This window comes from Ursus americanus, chromosome 6, assembly GCF_024610735.1.
Source record: "Ursus americanus isolate L20-20 chromosome 6, mUrsAme1.1.p, whole genome shotgun sequence".
Classification (NCBI taxonomy): domain Eukaryota; kingdom Metazoa; phylum Chordata; class Mammalia; order Carnivora; family Ursidae; genus Ursus; species Ursus americanus.
This window is the reverse complement of record NC_142132.1, coordinates 62,320,038-62,337,952: the sequence shown is the minus strand read 5'-3', so window position 1 is coordinate 62,337,952 and position 17,915 is coordinate 62,320,038. Positions and strand designations below refer to the sequence as shown.

Below are 17,915 nucleotides of genomic sequence, written 5' to 3'. Positions count from 1 at the left end.
GGCCCATAGAAGATATTTTAATATTTGTTGACTGAATAAGCACTTGCTCATCCAGTTACCTCTGTCCAGCTGCCCTCCAATCTCGTTTCCCTTTTATAGCCAAACTACTGCAAATAATTACCAGTAGTCATCTTTCTTTTCTTATCTCCCATTGGCAGCTCACACCTCTGCAGTCTGACCTTTGTCTCATCACAGTGCTCCCTGGCTGAGGTATTAACCCCCCCCCCCCCCCCCCCCCCGGCCCGGCCCCCGCATGCGCAGATGGTTGTGGTGTAGCCAGCGCTGGGAGGGAAGTTGAGGCTGCAGCTCACCTCAGAGAGGTTGCTGAGAACGTGCTGTGTGATGTGTCAGCCCACAGCATACTTCTTCTAAACAGGGATGCCAGCACGTGGGTGAGGCGAATCAATACTGCTTCATGAACATTTGGTTTATTTACCCTGGGCGCACACGCACCGCTGGGTGGAGGAGGAGGCAGTGCTGTCTGTGCTCATAAAATTCCTTGCTGTCAGGTTCACGTTCTCTCTCCCGTTCAGACCCCAGGACCTCAGATTCTTCTGTGCTCAAATTCCACCCCAGTGCCACTCTGTCGTGGTCACCAACATGTCAGAATGGCTTTCTTCTCTATCATGCTAGCTCCCTAGCTATGTCGTTAGGAGAGATGTAAAATATGAAATGTGAAATATTCTCCAACAGGCATGACTGCAAATAGACTCAGTTAGAACTCTATTTCCCATACATATCCCTTAGAGATTTCTCTCTAATTCAAAACAATTCTCTCCTGATCGGTGCTCTCCACTCTTGCTACATAAAATAAACAGTTCTCAATCTTTCACATTTAAGCCAACTGACCACTCCCACCCTCCTGAAATGAAATCCTCGCTTCATTGCTCCCTTGCCCCCCATGATCCAGCAATTGCCTGTTTCACTACTCCTTTCATCCTTCACAGGCTCATCCTTCACTACTTGGCTGTTATGGATTTGAATTCCTTAAGACTTTGGTTCCACCACTCACTTTATAATCTTCCTGTAGGCAGTCATATCCATCTATGGATCATATTCGTCAGAGCCAGAACTGTGGATTAAAGATGAGTCACAAGTTTACATGCAAACCCTAGAGCTTTCTGACAAGCTCCACACCCATAATCCAATGTCTTTTGCTCCATCCTGTAATGTTTCCTACAGAACTCAAACTCTGCATGTCCAACTGAGGTTAGTATCTGTCTTTGCAAACCTGCTCCTTCCCCAGTGTTCCTTTACACTTCCACATGGGCGCCCCATCAATATTGCAGAAGACGGCCTGTCTGTTTACCGCTCCATGTCTCTTGAATCCAGTCACTTTTTGGAAATCACCACCACCTCATCCTTCCTCCCCTAGGCCACGCTACCAGTAACTGTACTGAAAATGTTCAACTGGTCTGCATGACTTTCTCCCCTTGGCAACCCACACTCTGTGTGTAGCTGGGAATATTTTTTTGAAATACCAAATTGATGATGTAACTAATTAAAATCCCCCCCCACCCTTCTCATTGGTTCTAGGATGAAGACATATTTTTTGCTATGGCTAAAAAGCCTTCATGGTGATGGCCCCTGATCACATCTCCAGACCCATGCTGTTCACCCCTGTTCTGTGTACTCCAGCCACCTGACCTTCCTTCAGGCTCTCACATTGCTTCCGCTCTCTTCTTGCCGCACATCACAGCTTTCCACACCTTCCACAGCATGCCTTCTGCCTCTACTCCTTGTCTAGTTGACTCCTCTCTGTCATTTAGAGCTCACTTTCCAGAACCTTGTGTCTCTTCTCTGTGTCATATTTACAACAGTTTCAGTTTCATACCGATTTGTGTCATTCTTTTACTGTCTATCTTCCCCACCAGCCGGCCTGTAGGCCGAATGAGAGCAGGGGATACCTGAAGCCGTTCATTGTATCCTAACGGTGTCTGGCACTTAGTGGGTACTTGGTAAAGTTGACTTTATTGAACACATGTATAAAATGAGCATGAAAATAAACACATATAAATTCAGTGTGAAAAATGTACCCATTGCGTAGCATTTGAAAATTCTAAAGATAAGCACAACATTGAGATCGGTAACAAGAGCACTGGGAACTTTTGGAGGATTTAAGAAATTAAAGTAGGAGGGCTTCTTTTCTCACACAGATTGAGTAGTGGGTTGATGGGAGTGATGGGGATTTTTTTTTTAAAGATTTTATTTATTTGACGCAGACAGAGAGTGTGCACGCACAAGCAGGGGGAGTGGGAGAGGGAGAAGAAGACTCCCCACTGAGCAAGGAGCCTGATGCCAGGACTCGATCCCAGGACCCTGAGATCATGACCTGAGCCGAAGGCAGATGCTTAACTGACTGAGCCACCCAGGACCCCCAGTGATGGGGATTTTTTTAATGAAAAATTCCACCTGGACTGAAGCAACTGGCTTAAGAATATAAGAAATATGCTAAGGTATGAAAATAGTGCTTTCCAACCTTATTCTTGCCATTTTTGCCCCTACATATATTGAACAAGAGCCACTGTAAGGAGAGGAAGAGATTGAGACCAGGGACATGCTGGGGAGGCAAAGGAGAGAAGAGGTTTCAAAAATGTTTTAGTCTCTGGATTGTGGGTATTCTGCTGGGTATGCCTTTTTATATCCTTGCTTCTAAAATCCATGTCATTACATGCAATATAATTGTCTCTGCTTCCATATGGTGACAAAATTCTAGCAACTATATCAGGATCTCAATAAATAGGCAAAACGAAAATGTTGCATAAGTTGTTTTCCCTCAGTTACTTTGCAAATAGAACCCCCCCAATAATAAAACACAAATTTTGTAAATTAGAATAGTATCAGTTATGAATGCCATTTTGCAATTATGAGAGTAAAAACATTCCACATTGAAATAAGAAATGCCATCTGATTTCGATTTAACTCAAAGGGGGAAAAACACATTCCATTTAAGAATGACAAATAAAGCTGTCAATGTGATCCATTTATAGCCCCTCTGAGAATGCCACAAATCCACATAATGTTCCGAGAAGCTAGTTATTGTATTTGCTTTCTCAAAGAGAGAAGGCGTAGAAGTTCCTGTGACAGACTGTTATCCAAGGAAACTAAAGTTAGGGGGAATAACTTACATTAGTCAACATCCTAACCTTGCCTTCAAGGAAAGAACGAGAGCTTCAGGCATCTTATTTAAATAATGTGCGGCAGTGGAAAGGGTGGACTGCTGCAGGGACTGATGGGGTGTAAGACAATGGAGAAAGCCCTCTGTTTTCCTTGTCTGTCCCTCACCTCTCCTCTGAGCTCTACAAGGGTCTCACTGACCTCATGAAGCCTCTTCCTGCATGGAAAGCCATGACATCTTCATTGTAAACCTCCAAAGTGCCAGTTATTTTTGAACATTTATTATGGGTCATTTCAGGTTCAGGTACAAGGACACTTGCCACAAATAAACATTGGAAATATAATCTCCATTCTTTATTAAGATACTGAAACTTACTTCTTTTAAGAAGCAGTTTGCTATTAAATACATATCCATGCATTAATATATAAGTATATATAAAACATGACCTTCTGCAGGACATAACTGATTATATTTTTCCCCTTCGCATTGGCTGCTAAAAAACTGAGAACAAAATTTGTTACTATCTTCTAGCCAGAGTGTTGAATTTCATGGCATAAATTTTGAGTATGAATCTCTCTCCTGGCCCCATCTTATTTTCTCAGCCTTATTTTTTTCCTTTGACTCATTTTTTTCTTACCTATTTGAAATATATTTTATATTGCTGTACAGTATGTATTTTTATTAGCCTTTCTCTATAAGCCTTAAATCCTTTCCAGAGTATAAATAAAACATTCAGCATTTATAGATGCCTTTTTTTTTTCCTTTGGAGGGTTGCAGAATTTTCCCAAGGCAACATATAATTTATTACTATAGATGCATGAATATTAACACATTGGTATTCATAGTAATTAAATATTTTGTGATATTTAGTTTAATATTTCAGTTAGATTTTTCTTAATCTAGAAACTGGGATTTAGAACTGGGATTCCTAGCCTGAGGTGGACTCAAATTATATGCAAAATTTTGAGCATGTAAAATTTTATTAATGAGGTGTTTCATGATTTTAGTCCGATTCTGAAAGGTGATTTTGACCCAAAAGATAAAAAAACAAAAGGTTACTGCTTTGCAGTGGAATAATCACAGAAGACCAGACCTTGGTCTTCTGACACTCTACTAATTGACAGGCTATTTATTGACTACGCACTAAGTGCCTGGCACTGTAATAGATACTCAGTAGCTATTAGAGCAGTAAACAGCAATAAATGTGTAGGCTTGACCTCTGACCTCAGGGTGCTTCTAGTCCAGTGGGGTAAGGGTAGATAATAAAAAAACGAACATAAAACAAACAAGCAGTATCTGAGGGGAGACTATTTGAGATGGACCAACTAATGCGAAGAAGGGAGATGTTATAATCCATAGCTCTTCTAGGAAATATGAATGGTAGATCTCCAGATTCACGTTCAGTACTTCAGTCTAGAAATATCAAACTAATGCTCTAATGCATGAAAGTCAGAAGTCTTCCCCTTGTTTTCATTTTTTTTAAAAGTTAGATTTCCTAATGTGAGGAAAACGTATCTTCAGAAAAAGAATGTGATATAACTTATTATACTTTAACTTCATTCAGTAAGTGTTTGAGTCTCCCATCTTTAAGGCACTGTGGGAGATGCCCTCAAGGTGCTCAGCACAGACCAAATAAAATATAACTGCCATACACGTAGCTATAATGTACCGTAAACCAATCCCTTATTGTTCCGTACCATAGGTTTACGAGCCAAGTAAATTCTAGGGCCCAGACGCTTTAATATACAGTTTGAAACCCAAAGCTCTTTAGAAAGGCACCAATCACCCTGTAAAGGTTGAAGATGGATGAGCTGGAGAAAGCGACACATCATGAAAACTGGGATTAAACATTCTTTGAAATAAGAGTACTGTACTCTGTGGTTTGGAAAATGCTCTAAATAGCCCTGGCTGTGTAAATCAATAAATTAAGATGTGACTAAAGATCCTAAATATCTCCCACATTATTAGATGTTTTCCTGGATTAAATTCTTTATGCATATGTGAAAGAAATAACATACCGATAGATGAAGATGACATGAGGTCACAGAATTCTATGGGGCACTTACTGGGTACTGGAAACCACGTGAGAGCTCTGTGCTCATGCCCTGGGAGGGAAGGGCTGTTGTTCGTTCTGTTTTGCAGAGAGGGAGAAACTGAGGTTTGGAGAAGCAAAGTGATTTGCCTGGTCACAAAGCTAGTCACAGGAGAAGGCTGGGGTTGGAACCTAAACGGTCGGGCTCCAGAGCCCTGATGATCCCATTTCCTGCGTTATCAGTCAGGTGGTTGCTTGAATTCTCTCTGATAAACTGATCTGCTTTGCGGTTTAAATGGCTTTGGGGAGAACTTTCTTCCTCTTCTTCTTTTTTTTTTTAAAGATTTATTTATTTATTTATTTATTTATTTATTTATTTATTTATTTATTTATTTGACAGAGATAGAGACAGCCAGCGAGAGAGGGAACACAAGCAGGGGGAGTGGGAGAGGAAGAAGCAGGCTCATAGTGGAGGAGCCTGATGTGGGGCTCGATGCCGTAACGCCGGGATCACGCCCTGAGCGAAGGCAGACACTTAAGGACTGCGCCACCCAGGCGTCCCTGGGGAGCAACTCTCTGAATGATTAGTCTGAGCTTATCGTGTGCAAATTAATTTAAATATTAGCCAAAGCGGAACAGTTAAGATGGCAAATCTGCTATGAAGAGTAACGCATGCAATTAAAGTTTCCTTGACTTTGGATCGGAGTATATGATTTAGATTGTCCATAATATTCCCTCTCCTAGGAAAGATAATGAAGAGTTGAATGTTTTCATCTTAAGATCCTCAATTAAAAGTACTAACATTATTTTACTAACTTGTTTCTGCACTTACTGTTTTTTGATAATGAAATTTTAACTTAGAAAAGGTAGATTTTAAAGCTTTATCTAAATCCAGATCAAACAATCATTTTTCTCTCCTTTTTTTTTTTTACTCCCCCAAACCGTTCTTACAGGCTGCTGAGCCACCGATCCCCCTGGAATGCCAAGGGCAGTAGTAGCAGTGGTAGTATATCCAGCACTAGGTGCCACTGATTGAATATTTATGCCGTATCACCCACTGTGCCAAGCACTTCATTTTATCCTCACAACAGCCCTGTTAGTAGCTCCTATTATTATTCCCAATTCCCATTTTAGGAGATTGGGGCCCACAGAAATTGCACACACACCAAAGGCTTCCCAGCTTAATGGAGGAGTTTACACCAGGCCTATTGACCCTAGAGCCCAGGCTGCCTACAATATCACTCTGACATCTCCCTTTGTCTGATCATCTTCTCCTCCCTAACCGATACATCACTAAGGATGAACTGTTTCCCAATATAGGCAGTCTAAAAACCCTTTAGAATTTAAGGCTGTCCACAATCTGGACTTTCTAAAAACCAGTCCCAACTAATTTCTCAATATTCCTTACTAAATATCCCCAAAGCCTAAGGGAACCTGCCTTCTGTCAAAGCTTTAAGAAGTCTCCTAAACCCACAATCCAGCTAAATTCTCCTGCGCTTAAAGGCCTGGGTGGCTTAGTCAGTTAAGTGTCTGCCTTCAGCTCAGGTCATGATCCTGTGGTCCTGGGATAGAGTCCCACATTGGGCTCCTTGCTCAGCGGAGAGTCTGCTGCTCGTCCTGCTTGTACTCTCTCTCCGTCAAGTTAACAAATAAATAAAATCTAAAAAAAAAAAAAAAAAAAAAAAAAGCCACGTTCACATTCCACTTATCCAAGCTACCTTCTAGACTCACCAGCCCAGAGGAAGTAGTTTGAAGAGCTGGCCTCTACTGTCTACATTGCAGATGATCCTGATGTCCCCAAGAGCTTTGGTAGCCTGGGATCCATGGAATACTATGAGAGTTCTGTTGGAAAGTGCTGTTGGGCATTTTTCTCAGGAGCATGTTCAGAGCTTTTACCAGTTTCTCAAAGCTTAACAACCACTCAACATTACTGTCTCCCCTCCCCACCACCAAGTTCTGGAAACTAATGGCATTAAATGCTAATGTTCACTGAGCAAGGTTGCCAGATTTAGCAAATAAAAATATTATATGGGACATGCCTATACTGAAACATGATTTGTTGTGTATTTGAAATTCAAATTTAACTGGGCATCGTGTACTTGATCTGCAACCCTTTCCTTGAAACTTTTGTGGATATTAATCTTATCTCTCTACTATACTGAATGTAATCGTCTGGAGGGCAAGGGGCTTCATTATTGCTCCACAGAATTTAACACTTAACTTTTATTGCTAATTACTGATTTACTTTTGTGGTCCAACAGAAACATTCTGGAACATTCTTGATTTGGGGCCGATATCAAACCCAGTAGCTGTATCATGATTATATACATATGGCATATGGCTTTTCCTACAAGAAAACAAATTCCCATCATACTAGTATGCTATTTGCTAGCTTCAAACACATCAGACTTTTCCCCAATTATCTTTGTTTTTAAAAAAAATCCACTTACAAGGAACCTGGGAAAATTCAAAACATACTAAAATTATTATTGGATCTCAAAGTGAGGTCTTCAGACTATTTGATCGGGAAAATCACGAAAGGTGTTAAAAACGCAGTTGTCTGGGTCCAATCTCAGAGCTATTAATTCAGAAATGTGCAGAAAGGCTCTAAGCAATCTGAGTTTTTAAAAGCCTTCCAGATGATTTTTATGCCCTCTAAAGTTTAAGGACTGCTTTTTTATGGGATGTAATACTCTAGCAAGGATTGCTCTTTAAGTTAGAGAAGAAAAGTTATTTTAGTCCTTAAAAACAAGCCATCATCATTTGGAGTTCAAAATATCAATCATCTTTTAAACGTATCTTGAATCTATCATGCTAGTGGTAAATGCTCAGCCCTGTAGATTTGCCATTTGGAGCTCCCCAGTGTTTAAACAGAACTGGTAAACTAATGATAGGTATTAAAAGGCTGCCTGATGGATCATTAAAATAGTAAATGAGTCACTGAAATTTAAACAGGCCATACAAAATTTAAAAAATAAGATGATCTGAAGTAGAGTGTTCTGCTGTGTACTAATGCTGCTATCCAGGATTGGTCTGGGAAACCGAAGGCTCTTTGGAATTTCTGGGGAAAAAAAAGTGTCATTGCCTCACGCTCCCTACCCCTGTTGACTGGGTGGTCCCTGGGATTTTTGACTCCTTGGTGAGATTTGTGCTAGTGTGGAGGTCAGGACGCATGGGTTCTATATGTGCTATGTGTCCTCATCCATAAAACAATGGTTTAGACCAGTAGTTGGTCTCCAGTGTGCCTTCTGAACCCAAGTTCCTATTATCATTCTGAGGTTCAGTTTTTTTCTTTGTAAAATATGGGGTTTGGACCATATGCAGTGTGTCTATTTGTCCAGGGTGCCCCAGGGTTGTCGTGCCGTCTCCAGTACTATTCTTGGATCCCCATTCATAACTCAGGCTCGCTGTAACAGTGTAAGATCAAGGGTGCTTCATTCGGGTTTTCCCAGGGATGGGACAATATATTGGCCCTTAGCACATGCCCTTTGTAGGAGATAATTATTCATTATATAATTATCATCATATAATGAATAATTATTCAACACACATGTATTGATCACAGCTATATGTTGTGTGTCACTGTGCCAGACCCTGGGAATACAATAATGGAAAAAGGTCAGGCAGAAAGAGTTCTGGCCTCATGTGGCTTACAGTCTGATGGGGGGAATGATGGAGAAGATAAGAACAACAGCCACATATAAACTGATGTGTAAATAAAATAAGTGCAGTTTGTAATCAGTGTTTTAAAGGGACCATGGAGCTTGAGATAGAAAATAATAGAAGACTGTTTGGGAAGAGCCTCTTGGAGGGGGCGATATTTACTTGGACCCGCAAGAAGAAAAAAGATAGACCGGGGAGGGGATTGGAGGAAAGGCCAGGGCAGGGAAGAAGATATTCTGGAATCCCGTGGGAGGAGCAGTTTATGTGCTTTGCATCCAAATGTCCCTTCCACCTCTGAGAGAGAATTTAATCCAAAACTAGGGAAAGGAAATCAGAGGCCCCGAGGGTTTAAGGGACTTATCTGAGGTCAAATGGCCAGTTAGTCAATGGGAGAATTCTTCCACGCCTCAGTCCAGAACGTGAGCCCTTCTGAGGGATCAGGATCACAATGCAGCAGGAAGCACCACAATGCTTTGGTTCAAATCCTAGCTCTTTGACTCATCAATTGCTCGTCCTTGGGCACCAGAGCTTCTTTGAGACTCAGTTTTCTTTTGTGTGCAACACAGATGACATTGACTGCACATCAGATTGTTACAGGGATTGAATGAGACAATGTGGCTCAGTGCCTGGTATATCACAGGCTTGGTGCTTGATAAATACAGACTCCTTTGATTTTTCACCGAGTGCTCTTTCACCCATACCAAACTGTTGGAAAATAAGTAGGGCAGAGGTTAAGTTATTTGGATAAAGGAAGAGCGCTAGAAGAGGGGAGGTTCCGGAATGCCAGGCTGGGGCCCATTCAGCAGCTACCCATCTGAGGGCTGAGTGGAGGAAATGAGGAGGGACCACTGAAGGTGGGAAGATGTCAGGAAAAACATCCCCAACTTCGTGGTTCTGCTCACAGCTTACTCTGCTAGTGGGGAATCTACAGTTGTCTTCATAAAACAGAAAAGACCATCCCTAGGATTATTTATACTACAATTAGCATGAAGAAACAGGTTTTACTCTAGGAGACCAGTAAGCAGAAAAATGATATGCTTTATTATTAAATACACATAAAGAGAAAAGTGTGATGTTAACATGTCACTCAATCCACTGGGAACAAATTAATTTAATTATCTGCAGGATATTAAAATGATTGCTGGTATTAAGGATACTTAAAAACCAAGCCCATGATATTGGAAGAATGAATAATTTATCTAAGTAACTATGAAGATTTTCTTGTGAACAAAACCACAGATTGAACTAAAGCCTTAAAATACTGAGAGGCATATTTCATGGATTAAAGCGGACAGCTAGCTCTAAGGCCATCCCACAAAACCTGTTTGCTCTCCCCTTAGATGTACCCAAAACGTGAGGGAATATTTATGGTTCAAGCACATTTGAAACAGGGCTGAATATTTCTTAGTTTCAGAAGTTCACTGGGTCCCTTTTCCCCCAGCCATAAGGTAAGTGCCATTCCATATATAACTTTTTGAAATGCTGCTTACTTTATGATTCTCTGCCGATGGTGCCTTATGGGAGAAATTTTATTTCGAAGTTTCATAGGATGTGAATTGAACTCATTATTTTACTCCAAACTCATTGTTTAATTGACAGGAAACATGCATTCTAAATCATCTTGTATGCATGGCAGAAGCAGCTACATAAATTTAACAATGGGTGGATTATTACTATTTTGCATATTTATGGAATTTTATATTCAGGAAGCATTTTACAAATCTTTTATTAGTTAATCCTTTCACTTACGAGTGAGTCTGACAGGTGGTAAACAATGCTTTGGGTTTTAAATTGCCAATATGTGAAAACTTTAAAAGGGGGAAAAATCTGCATTCCTCCTTGCTCCCAAACTTGCCAAGAGCACATTTTTTGATAGTTTTTTCCTCTCACCAGAGACCAAGGGTAGAGGCCTGCAAGCAGTTTGGTGCCCACCTGAAACACAAAGAGAAGGGAGCATACTGGGCTCCGTCCCAGGTCAGGTGGCCAACATCAGGGGAAACCTCACAAGACACCAAGGTGATATTGACAGCATTCCCAATAAAGACGCATCCCAGTAACAGAGCACATAAAAAGACACATTAGGAAGCAATATTTCTAAAACTATGCAGTAAACTTGGTTGTCAGTTCTAATGATGCCGTACTTACTGGACTCACTCTCTAATGATATCACCAGTTCTCTTCAAATGAATGCATGCATGTATATTAAAGAAGTAAAACCTACTCAAACTAAGAGTTTGTATTTTCTTTTTTCAAAAAGTCACAAATGGAAAACACGAAGCAACTTTGAACACTCACTTCAAACTTTTTAGGATCCTCCAATGTGCCCCTCCTCCAGATACGAGAAGGTGTTGGAGAGCAGAGCAAAGAAAGCCTCTGTGGATTAAAATCGCATTGTTGACCCGAACCTTTTACAGCCTAGGGCTTCCAGAGCTACCAAACCAAGAAAAATCAATCACGCATCACCTGAGGGCTGGACGCGAGGAGCCGCAGATGCTGCACCTACTTTCTGAAGACTTCAGCGTGGACACGTCCTGCCCAGATTCTAATCTCTTCTGAGTGACAGGGTCTCTATCCCTCTAATCCCTCAGGCCTCCGCCTCCTCCTGCGTAGTGTGTGCGTGTGCGTGTGTGTTGTGTGTGTGTGTGGGAGGCCAGTTGGGTTGGAGGGTGCAGAAAACACCCAAAGTATCTTGGAAGCTAGCACCCTCTGGGGCCCCGTACTTTCTCAGTGCAGCTAGACAGCTGTCAGGAGGTCAGCGTAAGGTAACCAGGTCACCCCCCTTTCAGGGGTGCAAAGGGATGCTCCAAGCCCTCGCGGCCCCCGAGCGTGCAGATACCGCGAGAGCGCGCACGGAGAGACCCTCTGAGTAACACCCCCCACCCGGGCGCGTTCCCCATTCCTCCAGACGCGGCCCCGCCCCGCCCCGCCCGCGCCGACTCTACCTGCAGACGCTGGAGGCGCGGCGGCGGCTACGGCTGGCGGTCCGGCCGTGGGCCCTGCGGACGCTCGGGCTTTCTAAGCAGCCCGACCCCACCCTCTCCCACCTCGGGCGCCCCCCGCCCGCCAGCAACCGCCCCGCTGGGCCACCTCGCCGCGGCCGGCCGCCGCCTTTCTGCGGGGCGGGGGCTGCGGGGCCTTCCCCGCCCTCGAGGCCTGCTCCGAGACCTTCGGGCGGGGCCCTGGGCCGCCCCCGCCCCCCCTGCCCCCCCCCCCCGGAGCTGGCACTCCGCGGAGCCGGCTCCACCCCCCACCCTCGGCGTCCCCGAGCCCTGGTCAGCCCAAGTGCCTGTGACCCCGCCCTTGTCTGCGCAGGGCCGGAGGTACTGCGCCCCAGTGTCGGCGTCCCCACGACCCACCTCTGGGATTCCCGTTGGGGTGCCAGGAGGGGGGCGACTCCTTCTACCAATGGAGGCCAAGTCTGGGGAAAGTTTCTGGCGGAGTCAAGGGTCAGTCTTTTCTTGTAGGGACGTTCTCTAGCCAAGAGATAGAAACCCAAGCGATTTTATCTGCGGTTTCTGCTGACATCACAAACCACACATCACTCGGTGTCGTGTTGGGTAGTTTACACAAAGACTCCGTATCATTACTGCAGCCGGCTGCACGTTCGCCCTTCAGAACCTCAGCCGAGTGACATTTCAGTGGAAGGGTTAAAGGAACTTAATTTTTTAAATAAAAAGTGGATGCTGGAAACCAATACATTACATGCTAGCTCTGTCCCAAGCTCCAAGCATGGTCAGGTCTGAATAACTCAGACCTTTCAGTGACCAGGATTACATAGGCTGGTCGCTACCTTGCACTTCCAAATCTCCAGAACTTTCCCTCTCTTTAGTCGTCTTTTTTATTTCCCTGGCTATATGGAGGAGGGGTGAAAATGAAATGCAACAAAAACAATTCGAAGAGCTTTTAACGGTTGGTATAAAAGTTTATGGGAGAGACAGTCTGCAATCATTGAAAATAAGATTCGAAAATTATCTGTAGATCTCACTCATCAGTTTTACCATTTTGCTTGAGTTTGAATTGTGGAAGGCTAGTGGTATCTTATTTTTAGCAGAAATAATACTTTTTTAAGAATTATTAAGCAGATTAAATGTATAATATGGTTATGATGTCGGATCAGGGTAAAACTCCCTTTACAGAAAAATGTGTTCACCAGCTGATAGGAGACACAACATCTTTTTGGTGAGATAAAATTGGTTTTGTCTTAGAAGTTAAATGATAGAGAAAGGTAAGGTAGAAAACAGAATCTCTCTAGTCCTACCTGCCATCTAATGAGTATAGTGCCTTTTTAGCTTCCCTCTTTCTTCTAATTGCTCCTAATAAGTTGTAACTTAAAGATTGCTCAAAGCTTTGATATTCATTCATTCTTTACAGTATTTAATGAGGGCTCAAAAACTGCCTGGCATTGAGCTTGGTGCAGATGATATAAAGATGAACTAGACAGATACAAGTCCTATCTTCTAGTAGCTCACATTCTATGGGAGGAGAGACAGCCACTAGACAGGCAGGTGCAAACATAATTGCACCTGTGAAAAGTATGTGGAAGTATGGAGTGCTAGGAGAGGACACCCTCCAAGTGGTCTGACTTTTAGATTCCTATTTTGTTTTGAATGCTAGAGTTATTTCAGTGCTGCAAAGTTTTGTTTTTTGTTTTGTTTTGTTTTGCTATCCTTTTTTTCGTGTCACATATTCAGTCCATCAGGAAACCCTGATTAGCTACAACTTTAAAACGTTTTCCAACTCTAACCCTAACTACCACTCTCCCAAAGCAGCATTGCCTAATTGGTTTTCTGAAAAAGGCTCTGTTCTTGTCTTCCTGCTCTCAATCTTGCCCCTATGGTCTATTATCCATGGAGAATTTAAGGTGACCCTTTAAAATGGTATGTGTTAGCTCATGCCAATCCTCTGCTCAAAAACCACCCAACGGCTTCCCATCACTTTTTTTTTTTTTTTAAGAATTTATTTATTTGAGAGAGAGAGAGTGCACGCAAGCATGTGTGAGCCTGGGGTGGGGCCGAGAAAGAGGGAAAAGCAGACTTCCCGCTGAGCAGGGAGCCTGATGGATTGATGAATGTGGGACTCCATCCCAGGACCCTGGGATCATGACCTGAGCTGAAGGCAGATGCTAAACCGACTGAGCCACCCAGGCGCCCCCTTCCCATCACTCTCAGTCACTTCCCATTGTGACGGTACAAACTTGACCTTAGCCATCAAGGCCTTAAATGCCACCCACCTCTCTTTACCTCCATCTCCAACACTGTCCCCTGCCCAACCCGGCCACCCTCTCTGGCCTTTCTGCTCTTCTCTCATCCCTCAGGCACCTGCCTCTTGGACTTTTTGAGCCTGAACTCTTCTTCTAAATATTTAGAGGTTTGCTCCTCAGTAACAGATATTTGCTCCCTCGTCCTTGTATCAGAGAGGTAATCCCTGACCACCTATTCTAAAATAGCCTCCTCTCAAAACCCTCTCACTTTCTCTTTGTTCTACTTGTTTTCCTTGTAATATACATGTGCACACATACACATGCACACATTTATTGTTTGTTGTCTCTCCTTTAGAATGAGAGCAACTTGGTTATAGTGTCATTCACATAGAAGACACAAAATAAATATTTCGAAAGAAAGCATATAAATTGGGGTGCCTGGGTGGTTCAGTGGGTTAAGTGCCTGCCTTCGGCTCAGGTCATGATCTCAGGGTCCTGGGATTGAGCCCTGCATTGGGCTCCCTGCTTAGTGGGGGGGTCTGCTCCTCCTTCTGTGCACCTCCCCCCACTTGTGCTCTCTCTCTCTCTCAAATAGATAAAATCTTTAAAAAAAGAAGGCATATAAATTATGTTATGGACTGAATGTGTCTCCCCAAAATTAATATGTTGAAGCTGTAACCTCCAATGTGACCAAATTTGGAAATAGGGTCTTTATGGAAGTAATTAAGATTAAATGAAGTTGTAAGGGAAGGGCTCTGTAGTACTGAGGAAAGGCCATGTGAGCACACAGAGAGATGGCAACTGTCTGCAAACCAGGAAGAGAGTTCTTACCAGGAACCAAGCCCACAGGCACCTTGATCTTGGACTCCCCAACTTCTAGAACCGTGAGAAACAAATGTCTGTTGTTTAAGCCATCCCATCTATGGTTTTTTGCTATGACAGCCTTAGCCAACTAAGATAAATTACATAGAATGTAAAAGAAAGAGTTTAGATACAATCTATACTCATACATTATAACTAATCATTTCAGGATTACTAATGCATGAAATGGTGTGATGGTGTGACCTTTAGCCAATTAACAAACTTTGCAGCACTTCCTAAAATAATTGAGGCTTGAATATTAATCTTATCTGGACCCAAGAATAGAGTATTTATTTATTTACTTTATTATTATTTTTTATTATGTTAGTCACCATACAGTACATCATTAGCTTTTGATGTAGTGTTCCATGATTCATTGTTTGCATGTAACAGAGAATAAGTATTTAATGTACACAAAAGTCTTTTACAACTTGTTGTTTGTTTCTGAGGTCATGAATGGCAGAAGCTCAGAGGAGTAAGAATGGTCTGATCATGGTCACCATGGTGAAAAATGCTGTTTCAAGAGAGCACAGCCTCTAAACTGCATAAAAGTTTCATACTGGTCCAGGGAAGGGCTCTTATGCTACCGTGTGCCTAGAACATAGTCATGGCCCATTGATATTCAAGCAAAGTATCAGATACTTCAGATAACAGCTTTCCTTACCTACCACAACTGCTTCTACCCTTTATCTCCAAAACAGGCTATGGGCAGTAAACTTAGAACTTCCATTTTTTTTATTAAAAAAAAAACAACACCCTAAGCTTTTGCAAATATATAATATACGGATTGATACTGGCACCAGTTGGTCTCCTCTCCACCCTTGCAGAGGTATTTTGAGGAAATACTGGGAGATCCCACACATGGGGGGGGGGGCGCTAACATATGATCCCTGCTCTTTTTTTCATTTCCATTGTGTTGCATCTTACTGATTTTATGTGTGTTCACTTAAGGAATTAAGGGTTCCATTATTCAGTATTAACCAAACCAGCAGTCAGAAAATGGCAAAGTGGCTTAAAAGGATTTCTGTAAAGAAGATAATGCTAATAATACAAGCATAAGCAAACAACAGGAAATTGGTAGAATTGAAGCTTTTCTGACTGTAGTAAGAATTCTTTGCCATAATGTGAGGTTAACAATGTTGACGATTTACTTAATTCAGTCTTACCAGAAGTCAGCTTCTGCTTCTCACTGAAATGATCAAGAAGACATATGAAATAAGGATTTATATCTAATTTTATTAGCAATGAGCCTTACCTTAAGTATATATTATACTTTGAGACATAGGCTAATGATAATATGAAGCAGTGTAACTAGCAAGAAAATAACAAATATGATCTAGTTCATCATTGATTTTTTAACAATTCCATTTGTGTTTATATTTTATAATGTATAATGGCATATGCAATACATGACCTGATTAATAAATTAATAAATGAATAAATATTGGGGATATATACTGAACATTTTTAACTGTGGATTGTCTATCAGAAATGTTTGGAAACACTGATTTATATAACCAGGGGTAAAATAATTCATTAGAACCCACAATCCTGCTCCTGAAAGAAAAAAAAAAAACAAAACAAATAAAAATCTTCTTAATCACAGAATACCTCTTCAGGGTATGTATTATCCAGCACCTTTTAAAATTTTATTTTATTTATTTATTTGAAAGAGAGAGAGTGAGAGATCATGAGCAGGGGGGAGGGGTAGAGGGAGAAGCAGACTCCCTGCTGAGCAGGGAGCCCAATGCAGGGCTCAATCCCAGGACCCCAAGATCATGACCTGAACTGATGGCAGGTGCTTAACCGACTGAACCACCCAGATGCCCTATCCAGCCCCTTCTTTCTGTCTTCCTTCTCTTTTCTGTCTTGTGATCATTCCACAATTTCAAGAGAAGTAAGAAGAGACCTTGTTAATTTACTATGGTATTTGGCAGAGGAGATTAAACTTGCCAAATAGAAGTAGTTTGGGGTCTACTTAGGAGTGTTGCTTACCCTGCTATTCTAGTCTAATAGTATGACTTTATATTCACCTGTCTTCTTTAAATTAGTTAGCTTTTCTTTTAGAATGGAATGCACCCACAGAACCTGGGATTTGAAATAATATGAAAACACAAACTCTTCTTACTGCTTACACCTAAGAAAGGTTTGCCCTATTTTTTTCAAGCTCCCCAAAACTTCCCTTCTCCCCGCCCTAAGACTTACCATGTTTATCTGTGGGATGCATTTATAAATTTCCAGTTGCTCAGCCACAGCATTGTGTAACGATTGAGCTCAGCATATCTTTAGCAGGAGGACTGTTTAGTTCTGTTCTCTTGGATGAGTATCATGACACCATACAATTTGGAGAGTCAAGGGAGGCTGTCAAGAAGAAGCCGAGGCTTGGAACACCTACCACAGGGCCTGCCTGCGGTCAGAGCCCTGGATCCTGGCAAAGACTAGATTCCAAACCTTCTCACTTGTCATTCTGAGTATTTTTCACTGTGATAAGTTACTGCAGAGTGAGCTGGGTGAGAATGTCGTTTTTCTTTGCAAGAATGTAGGACACCTTGGATTATGCCTCACTGTGTCCGTACACATGTGTCTGGCAGGCCAGGGTGTTTTAATTCCCCAAAGAGCCCTACCCCAGAGGGTGCCCATGAAGGAAAAGGGATCATTCTTTCCTAGAGATTTGTTTATTTTGCAATTAATAAAGGGTGAGAGGAGACCTTAGAAATTATTTTATTTTTATATTATTTATTCTATTTTTCTCCTTGGGGGTCTCAAAATTTAACTCCGCACTAAGCCACTGCCAGCTCCTATTTTGCTAATTAGAACTTTAACCTTCATGAAATAATATTATTTTGGTAATACAGTCTTAATGAAAAATAATAATAAAAATATCAGTAAGACACAGGCAGGCAGAGTCCTTTAAACCACTTGGTGGGGATTATTGGTTACTACTTAGCAATAATATCTAATAGTTTGGTAGAAAATTTTCAAGAGTGATGGAAACCTAATTTCCTGAGGTACATAAAATAGGACCAAATAAAATAGTGAAG

At 41.9% G+C, this 17,915-nt stretch overlaps 1 protein-coding gene across 11 annotated transcripts in view; it reads right to left on the bottom strand.

The window, feature by feature from the left end:
* The window catches only part of RHOBTB1 (Rho related BTB domain containing 1), a 116,678-nt gene extending 104,393 nt beyond the window's left edge, over positions 1 to 12,285 (bottom strand). For 2 of the 11 annotated variants that reach the window (XM_087863085.1, XM_087863089.1), the window contains exons 1-2: positions 11,109 to 11,676; positions 1,013 to 10,745 (exon numbers count right to left, since the gene is read on the bottom strand). The gene's annotated coding sequence lies outside the window, so the exon portion shown is untranslated. Of the gene's footprint in view, positions 1 to 1,012; positions 10,746 to 11,108; positions 11,677 to 11,755; positions 11,939 to 12,169 lie in introns of those variants that run through there. The other 9 variants (XM_045783414.2, XM_045783421.2, XM_045783403.2 and 6 more) reach the window with 7 other exon arrangements.
* Positions 12,286 to 17,915: the final 5,630 nt, after the last annotated feature.